At 40.4% G+C, this 22,210-nt stretch overlaps 1 protein-coding gene across 9 annotated transcripts in view; it reads right to left on the bottom strand.

The window, feature by feature from the left end:
• The window catches only part of SORBS1 (sorbin and SH3 domain containing 1), a 160,770-nt gene that overhangs the window by 96,463 nt on the left and 42,097 nt on the right, over positions 1–22,210 (bottom strand). The window contains exon 1 of one of the 9 annotated variants that reach the window (XM_072339620.1): positions 13,268–13,393. The exons of the other annotated variants lie outside the window; for them this stretch is intronic. The gene's annotated coding sequence lies outside the window, so the exon portion shown is untranslated. Of the gene's footprint in view, positions 1–13,267; positions 13,394–22,210 lie in introns of those variants that run through there. 9 annotated transcript variants of the gene reach the window in all.

Below are 22,210 nucleotides of genomic sequence, written 5' to 3'. Positions count from 1 at the left end.
CTCGCATTGCATTGTACTTCTGTTCTCAGCAAGCGTTCACCAGCACTGCCCCACCACATTTCCTTGTAATCAGAGCAAACAGAGCTGCTCTAGTATGATGAGACTGGAATGAGTTAGGAAGATATTCCCATTCCAAAGATCAATATAATCAGACAAACAGCATTATAGAGGAAGTTCTTTGTTACTCAGATGCTAAAATCTACAGGGCCTGTAATCAGCAAAGGTGACTATGCTTAACAGCTACACATTCATTTATAACATGGGCTCATGGTTAACATATTTTATTTCTGAAACACTTTCAGACCTTAGAAGGAGAACTATTTTATTCCAGACTCCCCAAAGCTCACATACAGTATAGAAACTGCAAGCTATGTCTTGCACCAAGAGAAGCTGAATACACTTTCACAATAGTTACTCCCTCTTCCCCACATATTACTCTCTCGGACACATCTTTTTCTTTGCTATCACTGCTTGTTCCCATCTCCCCTCTCCACCACCCCTTTCCATACCAGGGCTCAACAAAACAGGTCAGGAGGCTCTTTAGCAGTTTGAAACAACATGCATTACTTTGATCACCAAGGTACATTCATTTCATGGAAGTAATTGTATGAGCAGCCTCTGCCTGTTTTAGGCATCTCTTCACCCTAGACACTTCTATATTGGAAGAATTAATGAGCCATGTCCACCATTTTTCACAGCCCCCTTGAGGCAGCACTTACCATACTTCTTTAACGTAATTGCAGCATCAGCAATCTTTCTATGTTCAAAAATTCAACCTACACACTCTAAGGTAAAGCACCGTTTTATTTCCAGATAAGTACAGCTGCAGATCCCTAAGGCTTCATTGTAGCAAAACATTTAAGCATGTGTGTATTAATGATCACAAGCTTTGTGTCAAAGGCAATAACGAATAAGCTCTTTCTTCTAACAGGAATGAGACTAAGACTCTTGAAAAGCAAGGGAGTCAATGAAGGGAAAATGTATTGCCAGAGATGCTGATATGACCAACTATATCAAGTTTGTATCAGTGCAATTACATCCATGCACCAGGATCCTCCTGTTTCTTTTTAAGAGAATGAAAGACAAGCGCCTAGAAGACTCTTCCCCTAAATTATACTCACGGTGTACACGTCTCTGTCAGTGTAACAGTTACACATTCTTCACCCGGACCTGACTTCTTGTACAAGTTAATCCCCTCTTGCTTTGCTATCAGAAAATGGTCATGTAGGAACAAGGAAAGAGGAATGCTACATGCGCTCAGTGAAGAGGTCAGTGACTAAACATGTCTTAATGCAGTTTAGACTACATATCTGGAAGTGAATTATCTTGGTGTTACAGGATGAGATCTTCCAGAGAAGACAGACTGATCTGCTGAGGTCACTGGAATGAGCATTTCCTGGAAGGAGACAACTCTGAAATTCACTCCAGTAATTTCTGTGAACCAAATTTGGAAGTATACTGGCTTGTTTTATTTGCCTTGTCATTTGCATAAGGCATGGGAACATATTCAGCAAGCCTAGACCCAGATAAGTAAAAGGACAAATTCTAACTTACAGCTTTCAGAAGATAAAAGTCCATATATAGATAATGATACAACAGATTTAATAGTGGTAACTAAATAGTGTCTGCAGTTAATTAACTTTCAATGTTTGAGATGTTTCCTGTAATAGCTTTAAGAAAACGAGCCCAGAACAGTTGACATTTTATCCTTATGCATAACTAAATTGCATCACAAATTAGAGCTCTCCCTACCAGAGGAAAAGTAGCAACAAGCCATAGCTGCGTCAGGAAGCTCCAATGGCCTCTGCCTCTGAACAAAACACTAAAGGGACTCTTCTGCAACAGGAGCCTGAACTCATCTTCAGATGAACTTCATCTTTCTACCGCATCACCTACAGAGTTGTTCTAGGGCTTCAGTTCAGAGGCAGTGCTTTCATGGTCACAAGGCAGCCTCCAGCAAGGCTCCTCCCTGAGGTCCTGCAGCTTTTCCAATTTCTACTTGCCATCCAGTCTCTGCACTTTGCTAGCCCCAGGTTTCCTCCTGACCCCAGACTGCGTGGGATGTATTTCACATCTCAGCTGAAGTAAATCACAGAAACACTCTGTATATTTGGCAAGCAATAGCCTTCCCCAGACTTTTCTATAGCTAGATGCCAAGTCATGCTGTTTTACTGACTCAAATGTTACAAATCAGAACTGCACTTTCTTTTGCTCCAAGACCATGGTTAGGGGGCAAGTGATTATGGCTTGTATTCTAAAAACACAACAAAGTTGAGGCATTTTTGGCTATCAGTGCCCCTAAAGCATTATTGTCACACACCCTCCCCGGAGTGTAAGTTATCCCTCGCCCCTGCTCCCATGTGGAGGAAACAAAGGATGACTTCTGCAGGCCAGAGATAGTCATGTCTTGCAGAAAGTTGCCTTCCACCAACACTCTTCAGGCAAAAATCAGAACAAGGCTGTTGTTTACTGAACATGGTATGTTACAGCATATCTTATAGCACACACAGTAATTGCCAAGAGTTGAAGAGAGGCAATATTTGATTACTAATTGTTAGTGACAGGTGACAGTGCTGTTAGCAATTAGTCCAAACGGCTATACAAATTGCTAGCAGCCGCTTATTACCAGATATAGACCTGCTAGCGGAATCACTGCGAGAACATACTGAGTGCGCTGTTACCTCCAGGGCTGGCTGCCAGCTCCAAATGTCAGGGTTGTGCTACTGCAAACCTCACAGTTCTGTCCACCATACAAGCTACCTGACATCTTAATAGATCTGCCAAAATAAGAGGGGTTAGCAATTCAAGTCCCTGTGTCTCTCTTGCATCAAGAAGTAATTTCTATTTTAAACATTGCTAACAGCTCTTACTGACCACGCAGCAGGGTGATCAACACTCAGGAAAGCAGCCTTGCTTCTGTCAATGCCAGCATGATAAGTAAGGTGAAGAGGAAACAGAACGAAAATATTTAAGCCTTATTTAGTCTCAGCAAAACCCTGGGTAGTTCAACCTGATCAACTGCCAGCCCACTGCATCTGGATTTGGTTTCTGATGAAAGCATCTACAATGATATAATCCAGTCCTAAATTACGAGCAAAGCTTAGAAATAGTCTGCCATGACAAATGGAAACTATGCTCTTACAAACAGCAAGAACTTGCTCTGTGATGCAGTAAGAGAACTGCTATCGGCACAGAAGTCCTGGCATGCTCTTTATAATGAGAAGTGTGAGGGGAATGGTAATCCTGCATTTCCATTAGAAAAAAAAAGTCATGCATTACCATAGCATGTCATCTGAACTTCAGAGCTATTCTAAGATGACAAGTCCCTATTGCTGTGACTATGCAAGCATTGCTCCCACTCTGATGATGCAAAAGCTGAAGCACAGACAGGATGTAATTTTTCTGAAGTCCCCATGGAAGTCACAGTCTGCCAGATGAACCGAGTCCACAGTGCAATCAGTTGCCAATAGGCTCCCAGAATGACAAAGGGAATCCTTAATAACAGAGCAAGCCCTTCCCTGGCTCTGTTGCACTGAATAACCAATGTGATTTGGGGTTTCATGTCAACAATCCAAATGTTGTTAATTAATAAGTTTGTGAAGTGCTGACACCCTTCAACAGATGCATTCCTCACAAGCATCTAGATAAGAGCATACACATCTAATGAAGAAGCTGGATGCCTCAGAACAGAACCACTCTATGTGAGAGCCACCCTACTAAAACACTGTCTTGAAACTGGTCCAGAAGTGAGCAGAAGCCTCCTCCAGTGCTGAGTGCCTTACAACCAGGAGCTTATCATACAAACACAAAAGCACCTTCTGTCCAAACCTGCACTACCAAGAAATGGCTCAAGTCACATCTGAGGGAAGCAGCTGAGTAGATGGCAAAACGGAATCTGACATAATTTCTGTCTCTGGTACACGAGGTCCATGACAAAAGGAATTCAGTGTGTTTGGCAATCAAACCTTTTATTTTTCTTTTATTTTTCTTTTTTCCCCCAATCAATCCAAAAGAAGACATGCACAGACAGTATCTTATTACAACTCTTTCCTCCCACCCCTGACAGGATTAGAACAAACAGAATGCCAGGCCCCAGGCCAAAACAAAACCTGGATCTTTCTACACCTTTGCTAAGGAATCCCTTGAAGAAAACAAACAAACAAAAAGCCACCCTACAGAATTAGGATTTACTCCTTCAGTTATTTAGCTCTCTGCACACTGATCACTGTCAATAAACAGAGTTGTGTATTGCCATAATGTTCAAGCATGTAAACAACTGCAGATGTGGATGGCTTCTGAGGCTGCAATCAACTTACTTAAATGACAACCTCTGCTAAACAGATTCAGCTTCACACCTAACTTCCTCCAGATACTTCTTTCTAGAGCAGAACTACACTCACATTGCACTTTCATCTTCATACAAATCTGTAGCTTTCCTTTTCAACCCACAAAGTATTTACCGAACACAATGACCAGTAGGTAAATCTGAAGAGTTTTCCCCCTTATTGGATGTTAAGATACGCAGGGGGAAAAAAAGTACAGAATAACAGTTCAAACAACTTTTATTTTAGCGCTGTATTTCAGCAAAGGCATTATTTGTGCAGCACTTTATGCAATGAGCACAGAATCACCTACTTTAACGGCTGTTGTAATACGTTTATTAAGTAGTTATACTAACATCACTAGGATGGCATTCTCTATAAACTTTTGGGATACTTCATTTATGAGACAGTCAAGAGTCACACGGAATCACGTAATGCAGCAATAGAATAAGAGGGGCCTCAGACAAATTTGTGTTAGTTTTTACAATTACATGACAGATTCAGAGCAAAACTGACCATTCCCAGTAAACAACCTCACTCATGCATAAAGCTGACATACTATTTGGCTCTAAGCAAGTATTGAACACACCACATATCTGAAACATTTGTAGCAGAACACTCTCAGCTTTTCAATTTTACGGAAATGTTTGATCTTGCAGACTGCTGCAGGTGTAATTATCTCATTGTGACCCTCTATTTTTCATCTATTTTCCATCAAGATCAGCTACTCCGTGCTTGGTAGCAGATGGAATCTTCCCCATTCCCAAGAAACACTGCCAAAGCATGACCTGAAAACCAGTATTTTGCATACAGGAACTCTGTCAAACATAATCCTCACTAAAGATAACGATTATAACAATTAGTGTTGCCATTAATTCTAAACATGGACATCTCCACAAGACAAACAATAAGGACAAGATTAGTTTCAGCTAGGGAGAGTTAACCAAACATAAGGCATTTAGACCATTACCTCAACAGTATATGGTGAGCAATATGGGCTTCCAGAGGACATATCCTGTCCTAGAACAGGGCACATAAACTGGAATGAATTGCCACATGGCAGTGCTTTTCTTTCTCTGCTAACTGTGGAAAGAGCCTGAAACCTTGTTTTTAAGAGACCTACTTCTCCTTTCAAAGTACAGCAATAAGCCCTCTGTCAAAGGCCCAGGCAGTAACAGTTGAGATGACAGCAGCCCCTCCCATAGGGCTTCACTCACCCCCTGCTACTTGTAGATGTTTAATCCTTTACAAAACAATTAGGTAGGGAAATAATTGGTATTGAAAAGACAAGCATGTTTCCTCCTAATAATGCTAATATGAAGTAAAGAGTGTCAGCTTGTAACAGATTTCAAGTTGTGGGTTTTAAGGTTGCGGTTTGTGTTTTGGCAGAGATGTCACTTGGATCCAAACACACTTTGTGCAAATACCACAGCTGAAGGCATCAATTCCAGACTGAAAATGGGATTGTACTTAAAGTATAGATCAGCCTATGGTGGAACACTTGGGATCCCAGGACATCAAGATCACTAATCAGAAGTCAGATGGCACAGCTCACTGGTTACAGCATTCAGTCTTGAACACAACAGAAGTGTTATAACACTGCCACCCTCTCATCTTCCTAAAGTTCCACACAGGTTGTGGCGCCAAGTGCTCAAGCAGACCTGGAAGTCTCAACACCCCTCTCTGCTCTGACACAGATGAGGTCAGGGCTCTTAAGAGCAGGATTTGGATCTAAGGGAAATCTGCACTTATCTGAAAGACTACTGTTCATCACTGGTGGTCTACAAATACAATCCCCTAGAGTACTGAAAGTTCAGGACAACTGTATCAGTTACAAAATATTGTAGCTGATGAAACAATATATTTAGAGAGGAGATGCTTAACATAAGCTGCAGGGGACATCAAGAGTCTTATCAGCTCTCCACACAGTTATTGGAAAAGTATTGACCTACGCATCCAGCTTGCTTTACAACTCCTGTACTAAGGAACCACATTAACTTTTTCTAGTTGTAAAGCAGTTCGCATTCCAGAAACAGTCAATAGTGTTAGCTGTATTTAATAACCTGTTCTGGCAGATCCTGTTTATCCTGATGCTGCCAGAGATGACACACACAAGAAAGGAAATATAGATTAAGTCCATAAAAGATTTATGTATATTATTGATTGTGTAAATCCAGAGGCAGCATTAAAGAATGGAAATGGAATGAGACGTTTCCTGAAGTAACATTTTAGACCCTAATCAATTTTGCACCACAGTGTTTTATTTAAATAGAAGACTGAAGTCCTACCCCTCAAGAAAACCCCCCAGTCCACTTCCACAACAAATAAAAGCCCATGGTACATTCTGTATTTAGGACCTGATTTTGCATCACCTTACACAGCCAGCTACAACCAGCCCCACTGACTGCAAGGCAGCTACTCATGGAAGGAAGGATTCTCCTTGAAGTCATGGGGTCTGCAGGCATCTGTTACCGTACATTTGTATGGCAATCCACGTTCATATTAAATCAACACTTAATATAGTGATTTCTTAATTTATCTAACAACTGCCTCAGATCACGTAACAAGGATGCACTAGAATACAGTTTTATTTATTTCTGCTAGTGCTTTAATACAAATTGAGCAATACTATCCAGAGCTGCAGGGCACAGTATTAATTTGAGCTTCAGAATGTCAATGGGAGAAAAGGCAGTTCACTTCAGTAACAAAATGCTTTTATTATCTGCAAAATACACGTGACATTTAGAAGACAGTGATCTTCATTTCCTTGTGAACTTTAGCAAGGATCCATTACAAAATGCCATGAGCAACTGATAGATTGCTGTAGCGTTGCAACAAAGAAATTGGCTTCCATTAGCAGTCTTGTGACATGCAGCAAATAGCACAGAACAGAAACCCTGCAAATCACAAATCCACATCATACTTGGAGCTCTTCAACTCATAATCAACACTTTGGTTTTTATTAAGAAAACCAGATTACTTAAATTTGGGGGTGTTTCTCATGAAACGCAGAAATGCCATATGCACTTTTCACTGATTTGCAGAAAAGTCAGTTCAATCTGGCTTGGCACTCTCATAGCACTGGACTCCTTCAAATGCCCAAGCCAGATGGGCATTTGCATGGGGTCCCTTTATACCTCCCCACCAGAGGGAAAAGCCCAGTTTTAAGGATCCCAACCTTGCCATATCACATACTAAAGCTGTAATGGAAGAAATAGGCTTCCATTAGCCTGAATGGGAACAGATTTTACCGTACTGTATACTTCTGAAAAACCTATCCACAACACGTAGATGATGTGACCAATGTGTGCAACAGAGAAAACACAAGTCTGTCTGACATCAGTGCGCATCAGGCCAAAACAGCTCCTCTGAATACATTTCTTGCTCTGAAGAGGGCTCAGTGAGTCCCACACAAAACCTTTCATTATTTTAGTGGGTGTTTTAGAAATGGAAATGAATATTTGACCTGATAGTTCTGCTGACCACCCATTAGCAACCTGCTGAGAAGCATGAAGGTGTGCATTGTTAGAAGGAGATGACATTAAAATTATTTCATTAACACGTTAGTAAAAGACAGACAAAGGCAGAAAGGCTGAAAGAATTCTGTTGAAATGTGTCAAAAAAGGCTCCTTGCTCAGACAGGCTTCGATGGAGGACTGAGGCTGGATATCCTTTCTGTATGCAAACAGAGGCATTTGCTGTACATGGACTTATTTCCATTAGCTTCCATAATGACTGAGGCTGGGAGATGCTCTGTATGTGAACATACATATACGACTTTGAGAGGACTAAAGTGCTGTTTTAAGAAAACTACTCAAGTTTGTTTAAAACTATCAGTTCAGTAAGTTGTTCCCTTCATTCTCCCCCTCCTCCCCCAGCCAGTGCTTACACTTTATCCATGTATGGAAGAGATTTCAGAGGTCTGAGTCATTAAAACCTACAGAGAATAAAAGAACTTGGCAAATATGAAAGCAAGGCATTTTAAAAGGCTCTGAGACAGCCTTCTCCCCCTTGCTACTGAAGATGTGATAGATGAGTTGCCATTTATGTGTAGGAGCTGACAATCTGAGGCTTTGGGCAAGCCTACAAACTTAATTACATACAACGTGCCCCAAAACAGATTAAATACATATACATGCCAAAAACTGAGGGGGAACCTTTTGATCCTATTATGAAAAAAACTAAGAAAAAAAAAGAAACCAACATTTGAAGTAGTAGTCTTGTGTGTTATCTGCAGACAAACTTCCTGCCAAATATTATTGTCTCTGCCAAGAACTATGGTATTTTTGGATAGTTTTTTATTTACAACCCCTCCTTCTGCATGAAACAGTGATGTTTTGCCATTTTTAGGAGTGGCCGATTATATAAAAAGTTCAAACAATTTCAAGCAACAATCTCTTCTCACAGGACTTGTCTTACTGGAGAGAGCATTACCTTCAGCTTCCCTATAAAAAACACAACAAAACCAACACAGAACAACCCACACAACCAAACCAGACATTTCAAGGGAAAAAAACAACAACAAACATGCTAAGGAGAGGTCCAAGAGATGTTTGTTGTTGTGGCACCTTAGAGAACCATACGACATTCTCTGTAAGCATATCAGATTTACCAGGGACGATATCCTGCTCTTGGTAGTACTATAATATGCAAATAGAATCAGTGGCATTAGCTTTTTTCGTCCCCTTCCTGATTTTTGGATGTGTATCACTGCATCTTCCAGACCTGCCTTTACGAAAAGCAGATTTTCTGATGACATTCAGCTTCCAAGCCCTTAGGATGCACCCACTCAGAGTGCTGCTAAGAAATCACAGTTCGGCATGATGTTTCCTCCCTCAAGATAATTCAGCAGGGCTCAGATTCTCAGAGGTCACTGAGGATCTGGGACTCAGGAAATTTGAGCTCTGTTCCCAGCCTGCTGCTATCACTGCAGTGCCTCATTTTCTCAAATTAAAAGAAATAAAATAAAATATAGGGCTAAATCCACCAGCCTCCTTTTGAAAAAACTTTTAAAAAGGGATCAATACTAAATAAGAGCTGTGCATTTAACACTCAGTCCTCACATCCCCCAAAAAACCTCACAGGATTTTAACGTTTACTGGCCATAAGCTCTTGGAATATTCCAGGTAACATTTATACCAATTCAAACACAGCAGCACTTCTCAAGAACAGAGACTTCTCTTTCCCCCATGTCTACCCAGAGTAACTTATCTCAGATACATTTTACACAGGATTTCGGTTCTGAAGCTGAAAATCCAACCTAAGCTCCTCACTATGGCATCTGATCCACACCAGTACTTGCAGCCATGGAGATCCCCATGAGGAGGTCTGTATTTTCCCAATTACAAAAACATATAAGATGAATATCACAGGGTCATTTGATTTCCATTGGCATCATTAATGATTACTTCACTTACTAAGAAACACACCTTCTCCCACCCCATCATTCCCTTCATTCACAACCTGAATAAGTTAAGAATGAGAATACTTGAGTACACTGAAGATAAAATCCAGACAAAACTTCACGGACAACAATCCTCCTGTGCAAACCATCCGCAAGAAAATGTATCATTAAAGACAAGTAATACCCTATTCCTCATGAGGTACATTCAATTCATACACTTTTTAGAGTCTCTAAGGCCATGCAGAAAAATCATATTTGAAAGACATATTTTCAAATCTTCCCCCTTTTCTCATTAACAGGGACTAAAATTTGTTCTGTTTCTTTTCTTTGTTTTTTCTTTCCTTTTTCCTCAGTGCCACAATCAATGGAGTTCAAAGCAATTGCAAAGTCACAGAGAAAATATGAGGACGCTGAGTGAGAATGAAAACCCTGAATAGGTATCTGAGAGTGAGCTGCAAAACAGGTTAGCACAGATTTGAGTGCCAGAAGCTTTTCATGAATGTGGTGAGATGATGAGAGGTAAACAAAAAGAAATAGGTTTCAGAGTCCATTCTCTACAAAACTTAAGTAAGTCTTTTTAAGAATCTGGAGAGATCAGAACACAATTTCTGTAACTCAGAAACTAATCATGTCAAAGGCTGTACAGGGTTTCTCATACAATAGGACACCCTCTAGTTCTGCAGTCTTGGCCCTGGGGAAATCCTACCACATACAGACAGGGCCAGCAAATTTCAGTGGAATCTAAAAATAACACATGAATGTGCTAAACATTACTGAAGCCTGCCTAGCAGGGAAGATTCAACACATAAATCTGTGCTTGCCTCCATTCAAATATTACCAGAACTTAAAACCAAAAATAGGAGCCCAAGATCTTACTTTATGGATTAACTGGAATAAACTGAAGTCAAACAGACGTGCTCTGTGTGACAGATGCGACCCTTTCCCAATAAAGCTTTCAGCAGATATTCAGTTCAACAAATGCTTTCTATATGAATAAATGCAGATGCAAATAATAATAATAATAATCAAAAATCTGTTTTCATAGTTCAGTATTTTTACTGCAGTGTTATCTAATGGTTCAATCAAATCCTATCCCTAAAGCTCTAGGTGTGCGTAGGACTGCGTTCCTTATCAGACTAGTTCAGAGCTGACAGAAACCACACAAACAAAGCGTTATTACATGCACAGTTAAAGAAACATAACACAAATAGATCAAATAGCATGACAGAGATCACACTGCATGCAGCAGAGTTACGCATTCAGCTGGTGAGCCCCAGCTCACTGCCAAAACCTATTTCTATCACAGGCAGGGTGAGCTTCCCAGGCTGCTGGGCCCACTTGTGCCCAGCTGCAGTCATTCCCTTTCTTGTTGGCAAGAACTGATGGCTGTGCAGGACAGTGAGCTACTGCACTGGTTGCAACTGAAATAATGTTTTCCATAAATGGAAGACCATTCAGTCACCTGAAAGGAGCCTTACAAGAGGAGCTCTCCTGCAGAGTAGACTGAAGCTCTATACAAGATGGCTTAACAGCTGTTAAGAACCATGCTCTGGGATCCAGCCATTCCTCTAGACATCTTACTCAATTGGCCTGTGCGCCTCAGAAAGCTCTGGAATAGCAAATTTTGGATTTTAATCTCAAGGAAACCACCTGGGAAAACCCAACAGGAGCATGAGGCAATGCACTGGACTCTGCTCAGCCTCCTGAGCTCAGGCACTGGCAGCCACCCCCTGCACTGGCAGGGATGGGAGGAGCAGGAGTGCCCTCAGAAAGTTGCTGGCAAACAGGACTCCTCCACAGAGCAGCAGAAGGCAGCAGTTTGTTCACAGTATCATGTAACAGCTCCAGCCTTTAAAATGACCACAAGTTACTAAGCAAGAAGATGAAACACACCTAATGGAAACATTAAAACCAACACCCATCATGAGAAGGGTTACATCTTCAGCTATCACCCACATCTACCTAAATCAAAAAGTGCTCACAGCCTTCAGCTGAATCCAAATAAAACTCAAACTAGCTGCAAATTTCATCTCTCAGACCAAAGCCTATAGAAGACCTTCAGTACCTGAGAGCAACTCCTGGGTGGCTGTGCACAGCACAGGCTGCCTGAGGCCATAGGAATGCCCAGTCTACAGACATACCCTTTTTGGGGGAAGTAGGGGCTGCCTCTGCCATGCAAAACTTAAGTGAGGTGACCAGGACTGACACAGATCATTACAGGAACAGAATAAAACTGAAAAATGGAAATGAAGATCCAGCACAGATACCAACCGCTATGCTTACCTAAAAAGTCCAAGTGACCACACCTAATCTTGCAGTTGGACTTCATGATCTTCAAAGTCTTTTTCCAACCTGAGCAATTCTATGATTCTATACTTTCACAGACTTTTAAAAGAAAAGGAATTCTCCCACCTTTGTCAGCAGAACCAAGAAAAAAGTCTAGCATTAGGTCACATTTAAAATGTTTTAACTATGCTACTAATTATTGAGTCAATTCATCAAGTTTGTGGTTGACTCTAAAAGGTTCCAGCTGCAGTACAGAAACCTAGAACCAAACACAAACCAAATCTGTAAGGCTTTGTATCAGCTTCAATTTTCTTTTACATTAAGAGAATAATTTCAGCCCTAAGTTAGCAGTTATTAAGAAGTGCTGAAGTTGAGTCCATTTTACTCTCAGTTTTAGCTAAGAATTCTTTAAGTTGAACTTGCAGTTAGACACATGGCATCTCTTTCCTTTCAGGATGTTCATTTGGGGAAATTTAACAGGCAAGAGATGTCTATCTGAGAATGGAATCAATCAGGAATGCAGTTACAACAGAAAGAATTTCAGCAGACCATAAAGGAGGGAGAGAAAAAAGAAAACCCCACTATAAGAATAGTCCATCAAAACACAACTGCAGCGAGTTTGGGCAGCTTCCCAGTGCTCCAGAGGGAATTCTGCTATTTGCTGAGTTTAGTGAATGTAATCGAGTGCCGAAGAAAAACCAGAAGAAAAAAAAAAGAAGTACTGCTGCTTTCACCATTTTCTCAGTTCTGCTCAGTATGAGAAAGCATACGGAAAACAGAGAAATTATTGTATTGCTGCGAAAGCAGATGTTCTCAGCACAAATAAGAGTGACTGATTAGACACTGAATAAAACTATGCAATCAGGCTTTTATTTAAAAAAAAAAAAAAAAAAAAGTCACTCAGCTGGCAGAGAGAAGTAAATAAAAAAGAGACTCAGAAAGTACTTTGGGAACAACATCTGCAGAGATAATAAGTCCTGCTTAGTTCCACAGTAAAAAGGAGCTAGTACTTTCCCCTGCGGATCATATGCAACATCATCTGAGCAACTTTCCTGCAAGAATCTCAGCGTGCAGCATTAGGCAGGAAATTCTAACTCATTCAAAAGAGATGCAAACACAGTTAACAGGAAATGTAAAGTAAAATAACTCAAGCAATCTCCCTCCAAAGGCAACAGATAGTCCACAAGTTATTTATAGAGGAAAATGCAGAAGAGACTGGAAAGCACTTAAAACTTCTGAGGTTTTAAATACTCACTTCTTGCAGCCAAAATCACGTCAGATGAACATCCAGGAAAATTTTTAAAAGCTCACGTTAAGGAGCTTAACCAGCTGAGAACATGATGTAGCCCTTCCTTTGGGCTGTCCAGCCATACGCATTTACTCATTCAACAGAAGCACAGTGTGTGATATTGTAGTGCAGCCTTTTACGTAGGGACGCCAGGAGAGGGGGGAGGAGGGGAAAGCCCTTCCCAAAAGCTTTAGTTCAGCCCACTCATTAAAATACAGAGTGGAAACAGCTGCCGTAGAAAGGAAGAGGATGTCCTGGCAGTTTCTTGGGTGTAAAATGATTTGGTTCTGGAATCTTAACAGTATTTTTTTTTCTTTTGAATTTTACTCTTGCTCTGCATTTCTCTTAAAAATAAATAAAATAATAATTTTAAAAAAAAACAAAAAAACAAAAAAACAAAAAAACAAAACAAAACAAAAAAAAAACAAAACAACAGATCAGCTCTGTCTTTAACTCAGCTCAGAAAATAATATAACATACTGGATAGTCATCTACCCATTTTCAAGATCAGCACATCTTATTAGGGGAAATAAATCCCTAAAAGATCCTCTTTCTCCTCCCTGCAAGGACAACTGTGAGTTTTCTAAGGCTTAACATCTACATGTAATGTAATACCCAATTCATCCAGAATGCCTGCTCACCAACAAGTCCCAAGAAGACAATAAATTTTACATCATTAATAGCAACATTTATGACTGACAGCATCTCTCCTACATATTAGCACCTCAAAGTTAAGACTAGATAGGGAATAAAGATAGGTGATAACAATAGTGAAAGTCCCAGGAACATTTCTTCCAGGAGACACTGAAAAAAAACACAAGGATTCTTCAGTCTGATAAAGTGTTGACAGAGGAGAAATGAGAGCTCTATTAAATCTTGAAAGGCATCAAAACCACAAATCTGGGAATGGTGGCTCATTCCTTCTGGTAATGCTGAATGAAATCTCAGGCTTCCTCAAGCCTTAAAACCAGTACTTTTTTACAGGACATGTAACTGGATTGCAAACCACATTGCCACAGGATATTGTAGAGGTCTGCTGTGTAAACTTGCTCAAAAATTAAATGCTAAAACTCATACCTTGGGAAGTTGTTAACCACAGATTACTAGAAGGTGCAGATACTTTAGTGAAGTAGCACTTTGCATTTGGCCTCTACATTAACCCCCTCCCTAAAGGTGTGACACTGGCTCCCGCCAGAGATAGCAGACTGGATTAAGAGAAGCATCTTAGAGCCACACCTGTAGCTTTATATTCTCAGTGTTGTTAGGTCTATTTCACAGACAGAGAATTAACTATGTACATTAAGATATAAGCATCAAAGCTATTTTGAATTTCTGACTACCAACCAACATAAGACACTGGGACATAACCCTTACTAGCCTGAAGTGAATTTGCACTTCCTCAAAGGCAGCAGCCAAAGCATCCCATTTTTCACACTGCCGCATATGTGTCTCTTCTCTTGAGACTCCAGTCTGACTACTTCACGTGCAAAGTTTCTCACCAACAGTCTTTCCATGACAGATTTCAGCAGCTATTTCTCCTGTTTTCTGCTTAATACATTCTGGTCATGAAACCTGATATTTAATATCAAAGCCTTTTTAAGTGCATGTGTTTCTTTTTTATATATCATCAGCTGGCATTTTTCAATTTTCAACAGGGTAACAACCATAGCAGCAAGTAGCAAATAGTTGGACAATAAGAGACATACATTAAAAACAGCCTTGCAGTACTCAAGCATTCACTGTGTAGCAGAAGATGTAACTGCCCACTAGTTCTGTTTCAACAGCTGGTCTTAATTAATATTCAGAAACAAGACACTTCCATGCAAAATAAACCAATTGACTTCAGAGACTGGGTCTAAGAAAAGCAGCCACAAATTCTGCTTCCCTACTCTGCTTAATTTTAAGCTGGGACTTAACAGCTGTTTGTCTGTCTTTGTGTGTTTAATGTTTCCTGTAGGTCTGTAAAAGCATGCAAAGTATTTTAGTTCAAGGCCTCTATATGGTTGTAATGGGAAATGGCTGTCCTCCTTAAAGAGCTGAGTTAGTATAGAAACAGAGATTGTCTGACTGACAGTGAAGTCATTAGTGTATATCTCAAAGGGAAGGAAAAGACAGACAAATATTTACTGCCTTCTGTACACACCACAGGATTCAAACACTGCCTATTTTTGGTTACTTCTCCTGTAAACAATCCAGGCTAAGGTCTGGTACTGTTGTACCAGAAAATCTGTCAGATTTTTTTTTTCTTATCAATAGAAAGTTCTGCTCCCACCCACCTTTGCCAGACAATTCCTCTAAGCTGCAAAACAGCCTCACAAACAGAAAGCTGGTATCTGAACTCTAGCGTGGCCAAGACTACACGCTTGTGCAAGAAGGTCATGCCCAGACTCCTTGGTCTACCGGAGAGCATGCATGTTTCCTGTGTCAGGCTTCACACCTATGTTGAAACAGCCTTCTGGAAATCTCTTGAGTGTTTCAGTATAAGGTATGGTTAAAACATATACATAAGCAAGGGTCTGCTTCCTAATTCTGTCCTCTCGGTCTACACCCATGCTGCAAGGGATGAAGCAGCAAAAACTGCTGCTCCCTTTCCTTTGAACAATGCCTTAGCACAAAGCCTTCTAATGTGAGCTTGTACAAATCAGGAGTGACCACAGTGCATGAAGATCCAGCCTTGGTTTACTCAGTTAAAGAGTTACACCTGCAGTATGATCTGAAGCAGCTTGCAGAAACTGCACCCTGATAACATTTTCTGTGTATTTCATCCAAGTTTTCTTGTCTCTCTCTTTTTTTTTTTTTTTTTTTAATTTTTATTTTTAAGAAATAAATCAGGTTTGGGATGCCAGTGAGTTTCTACCAGTTCAGCTGACTTCTTGCCTCCTTTCCAGTGGACAGCAATAAGAAATGAAAAGAAAATGAGAGCAAAGGTACTTAGGTGAGGGAAGGGGAATGTACAGAATGATCTTCAAGGAAAAGATGGATCTTTCAGCAGTGCAGTCTTTAAAAAAAAACAAAAACAAAAACAAAACCCTCCTAACATTCTTAACAGAGACAAGTTACACACACCCACCTTTTTCTTTTTTTTTTTTTTTTTTTTTTTTTTTTTTTTTTTTTTTGACCATGGGAGATGCACACGGAAATCCAAAGGGATATTTAAGTATTCACCCTGAGCACAGAAGGCTGAAGTGTCTCTGAACCCATTCAAAAAATGCTCCCACTATATGGAACCAAACAGAAATCGACTTAACTCAGAAATGTGGTGGGCTGAGGCAATTCAACCAAGCATTAGGGATGTGGAACAAAACCTCAAACAGTCTGAACTGTTCTTTGGATCACAAAGCCTCTCCATTCCAGCTAACTTCCCCACCCACCCTGAAAGCATTCTGCTTTGGGAGTGGCTCTTCTCACACAGGAAGCAAAATTTTCTTTTACTGTGGTTCATGGAAAATTCTCTTGTTTTTCTTTCTGCAGCCCACCTAGACTGGGAAAAAAATGCTTTAGCACCATCCAAAACCCAGGATTAACAACTATGCCTATCTGTGGATAGCTCTTTTCAATTAGAAAGGAAGCAATCCCACAACTGCCTTTTGTATGGCTCATTATGGGAATGGCAGTGTAGCACAACCACAGATAGAGTTGTACTGGATTAGTTTGAGAAGTTATTGTAGAGCACTTTGAGGTACTTTCATCCAAAAAAAGGCTTATGAAAACAGGGATTAGATCAGTTCTAGGGCAACTGTGGTCTTTAAGTGTACAAAGGCTTCCCACAAATTTGAATGGTAATAAGAGACAACTGGATATGTAGACTTTATTCCAACTTATTACATATCATGAGATATAAAGACTGAGTCATGGAGTATAAACAGCACAGTCCTCAGGCACAATAACAGCATTTATTACCAACCCAGAGTCTGCTATCAGTAACATTAATCCTATTATTGCTTTCAGTAGGATTTGAATCAGCCTCCCAAAAGCATTTTGGGGGTCAGGGGAAATCCCAACAATTAGAGAAATAAAAGCATTTTAATTTTAGCAACTTATGGATATTTTTTCTTATTTGATTTTTTTACTTTTCAGAAAAAAAGGATCTGGATGACAGTTGGTCAGATCATCATTTTATTTAATCCAAAAAGCCTTCATCAGTACCAGATGCCTCACAGTCGCATACAAGATACTTATTAGCAATTCTGGGAAAGCTGTAGCTTAAGAAGAAACAAAGCAGCTTCACTGCATCAGCAAGGTATCATTTTGTATTTACTGGATAAGTTTTCAGCTGGACCAATTCCCAATTTACCTCACCAGCGCTAGCAATGAGTTGAATCAGTTTACACCAGTTATGAAAAGACAGCTCCATAGAAGAACTTAAAATCTTTCACAGTTTGGTGAAACAAAGCAGAAGCCAAGAGAACAAGTAAGGTAAGACAAATATTTGGGAACAAGTATGATTGTCTGTATGTCTGGAGCAATGCTCCTGGCATTTCTGGGAACTTGGAACCAAACACGGGAATCTACGCTAAAGTAGAGCTCACACACGGAACCTGGGGCAGAGCACGAAGCAAAGTCTGGAAGCCCTACTCTTGAATTGCCCCTTTTCAGATGGCTTGATGTTCTTCAGACAGCTCAGCTCCCTCCTGACTACAGAGTGACATGATTCTCTTAACAAAGAGGACATCACTTCTCATACATCATTCTGTTAGTAAACCACCTATCCCACTTTCATCACATGCAAATTGCCTTTTTCCTTTCCCTGAGCTAGGTCTAGGTTAATGGCAGTGCAGCACCCACAGGTACTCAATATTTTTCATCATCCACCCCAAATTGAACTTTGGGTCTTTACTCTGTTTTCCAGGCTTGGCTGAAGCCTTACAACTAGCTCTGCTTCCTCTTCTCTCTCTCACTGCAGCTCTGGCCCTGCAAGCAGCACAGCTGCTTCTCCTACCCTCTTGCTGACGCTTACTCCTAAAATGCCTCCTTGGAGCAGATGTTTCCCATGTGCTTCATTCTTTATTTTCTCCCCACCCCCTACATGTTCCCATGCAAGAAGCAATTTATCTCCTTTAGCTCGCAGATCCAAACCTGAAATAGTATAAGCTTTATCATTCTAGCCATTGTGGTTTTGGAACAGGCAGGAAAAAAGAAACAGACTCCGTCTTTTTCCTTGTGATAATATGTGAGGAGGAGGAAAAAGCCTTTGGTTCCCATTTCATTTTCAGATCACCAGCTCTAGTTCTGGAATTTATGGTTTCCCTTCCAGGGGTGAAATTTATTTCTTAGCAATATTTTGGTAAGCAGAATTATTTATTATCTGCACTTTTTGCCCCTTTCACTTCTAACTCATTCCACTGTTCAGTAGCTGCCGCTAATATCTCAGATGCCCCATTCACCTCCTCTGTGACATTTCCCTCCCTCCAGCTGTCTGTCCTTGGCACCAGGGCCTGCAGTGGCCCAAGACCTTTATACAATTTACCTTTGCTCTGCTTGTTTCCACAGTTAGTTCAACAACTCAAGCTGGTTTCACCAGCTTATGCTACCTGAATCAAATATAAAAGCAACATCCTCCAGCTAGACTGATACTAAAGTCAAACAGGTTTTGCTCAAATGGTCAAAGCCATATGGATGGAGGTTTACCTGAGAACAGATCACAAAGTGCTTGTTGACTTCACACTTAAGATGTCCTCACTCCAGCCTCAGCCCCAGGCAGGCAGTACCCAATGATACTTTTCTGTGTGTCCCCCAGCCATAGCCTTTGTCACCTGCACACAAATGGCCTGGAGCTGGCAGAGCAGGGCAGACAGAAAGGACAGACAGCACAACCAGCTTGCCTGCTGGGGTGGTAATATGTTGGAGTACAAGAGCTGGTGACAGGATGGCCCTTTCCTGACAGTTTGCTCCCAAATCCACTGCCTCTGTGCAAGCAGCTTTCCAGCATGTGACTTCTCACATTCTGCAACTGCTCTGATTAAAATCACTGCACTCAGCCAAATGTTTAGTAACTCCTCTGATAGCTCTCTATTAAAAATGACTGTGGGGGTGAGGAAAAGCAGAAAGAAGAGTAATGGTCTAAGATAGTTAAGTGCAGTGATAGGGCAAATCAAAAGTTTGCTTTCCAAATGCCACATGTAGATTTGCTCTGGCACCGAAAAGCCCCAAGCAAGGACTACAGTCTCATTTTTAGGCTTACCTGGAGTCTTTCTCCATGATTTCAGCTGAGTCACTTCATATCCTGCTCTTTTGAAAACAGGCAAAAATCTACATTAATGCTACATATTGCAAGTTTGTATATTTGTAGCGCGCTCCCCTCACTGAGGGGCAACTTGATTCTCCCCGTACTTGCATCATGCCCAGATCTGAGATGAAGCAACAAAGCAACACAGACTTAACTGGCAGAAACCTTAATAATTTCATAGTACTGCCGTGAAATTACTTGTGTGGACGACTAAGACCTGGCACCAGCTGGTTTTAACAGGCTAAAAGCTTCCTGGCAGTGTGGGCAAAATTAAATGCATCTGAATGATGGATCCGGCTGTAACAAAGTCACCAAGGAGTGCCTCGATTCCTGATAATGTCAACAGACAACAAGGAGGAAAAATAGCAACAGAGGCTCATAGAAGGTGTCACTGCTTTCTCCACACCAACCATGCCTCTCTTATATGTATTCTTCCTCCCAGCAGTGCCACAGTGGAGTCAGCTTGGTTTTCCAGAACAGAGAGGACCTTGTGCCCTACAACTCTGCTTAGAGCCAGCCCCAGATAATAATCTCTTCCTTACTGTTCACTAGATTCATTGTGAAGTGTTTTCTGTAGCACCCTTATAGGGGAGACTCAACAGATACAAACATCAGTGCAATCCTCATTCCTCAACATTGCTCTAAGGGAGAGAGAAAAAAAAAAAAAAAAAAAAAAAAAAAAAAAAAAAAAAAAAAAAAAAAACCTGAAAGAGAAATAGATAGAATGAATCTAGAGAGAATAAAGCTAGTATTGGAAGATCCCAGTCAACAGCAGCAGCATCCCAGGTGGAACTGCTGCTCAGAAGCATGGAAAAAGCACAGAGCTCAGAAGATCAATAGGTATCAAAGGAATACAGTTTTATCTTGACCAGAGCAGATCAAAGAAATTATATTAATTGTTTTTCAAGACAGATACTCCTACAGACTTTATTCCATTCTGGTAGCATGCAGTGAAAGTTGGTAGAAAGCCATCCAAAGTGTGTCATTCTCAAAAACTGCAAGATGCTTCAAACGCTGAAAGAATCTCTGCTTGAATATTCAAGAAGTGGCAAAAAGAGAGCATTCTCCAATCCATTTTGTATTAAATTTATCTTGTAACTAAGCTCCTTTTCTGCTCCTTACTACCTCCTAAACTAGCTATATTGCTTCGATTCCTATTTTCACTTCAGTTTGCACCTTTTGATTTGTTAGTTCCTAGACCCACAAATCCTTCTCCAGTCACCATCTTCTCAGAAATCACTGTTCCTTCAAACAGTTCTCACCCTCCCTCCTACAAGCAGCTGTGCTGCATGTCATCATCTAGGCATGATTTAGACTGGAAGCTCCGCAGTGCACAGAACAGGTCTTATTTATGTTTGTGAATCTTTGTCTAACTTTATACTGCTGTATAAATGTTTAATAGCTAATAATGCATTTGCTGGAACAAGCTGTGCACTACTACTCAGTGCAACTGTTTGGATACAATCCTTGCTGACTGTCAGAAGCTTCTGGAATTAAAAAAAAAAAAAAAAAAAAAAAAAAAAAAAAAAAGTAAACAGCAGCTACCTGGTGACACTGAAATCTCAAATAATGCAATAGTTGAAGTGGTGTAGCAAACATCCATCGTAGCACTGGAAATGGCCATATATACTCTTTCCATTTTTGAATCAGCATAGAGTTCAGGAGCTCAGCTCTACCACTGAGTCTTATCTCCTTTATGTCATCTATCTCTAGACCCCCATGTTAACACAACTGTAGGCAAGCATTTCAAATCTTTAATTTCACTTCAGTGTTGGCTGAAGATTCAAGAATGCTCCTGTACATTCCTCACTCCATTCCTGGCAGTATTTTTTTCTGCTTTTGAGTGTACCATAAACTGTGTTAGATTTAATTCTTAAAAAGAAATTCCAGTAGCAGATTTGATGTGCAGTTTTTATTTCAGTGATCAAGAGTCAGACAATTCATCACTGATGCCACACAACAATGAATGCTCAATCAAACAGGGAATGTAAAATGTCTCAGCCTCAGGGCCAATGAATAAAATATGGTGATGCTAATGGAGAAAATGCAAGGGGAAAAAGGAGCCTCAGGTCTTTATGTCATCTAGCCTCAGGTTAACAGTTATGGAGACAAACTACAACATGAATTTCCACAACTGGTAGAAATAGAAATGTTTGGGTTTTGTTTCATCCATGTTATCTCCTTATCAGGTTGTTCCTGATGGTGAAGGTGGATGATGAGAAGTTTCATCCTTCAATCTCAACAGTTTGTGCACTGTTGATGTGAAATCCAGGAACATACTAAGAATCGATTCTGTTGCACATATGAAGGGGCTCTAGAACAAGGAGGGAAATGGGGCGCCTGCCTAGCCATTCACCTCTGACACTTCATACTAGGGTCAGAATCCCTTCCCTATGAATTCTGATGAAGTTTCTCTAATAACAATGTTGATATTTGATCCTCGAAAGAAATTAGTCTAAGTGATGAATTAAGATTTTGAGAGTTGTCAGTATGTATCAGAAAAGAAAAAGAGCTCTATCCATGAGAAGACAGTCATAAATTAAGCAAAAACCATCTCTAGCTATTAGGAAAGGCTCCTGTTACAGTCAGTTCTCATGGACTTTACAAAGCTTTTCCAGTGGCATGAAAAAAATTCCACCACTTCAGCCATTTAAAAGTAGATTGGACCAAGCATTGGAAAAAAC

The sequence above is a fragment of the Excalfactoria chinensis genome, chromosome 6 (genome assembly GCF_039878825.1).
Source record: "Excalfactoria chinensis isolate bCotChi1 chromosome 6, bCotChi1.hap2, whole genome shotgun sequence".
Classification (NCBI taxonomy): Eukaryota; Metazoa; Chordata; class Aves; order Galliformes; family Phasianidae; genus Excalfactoria; species Excalfactoria chinensis.
This window is presented reverse-complemented; position numbering and strand designations above follow the sequence as displayed.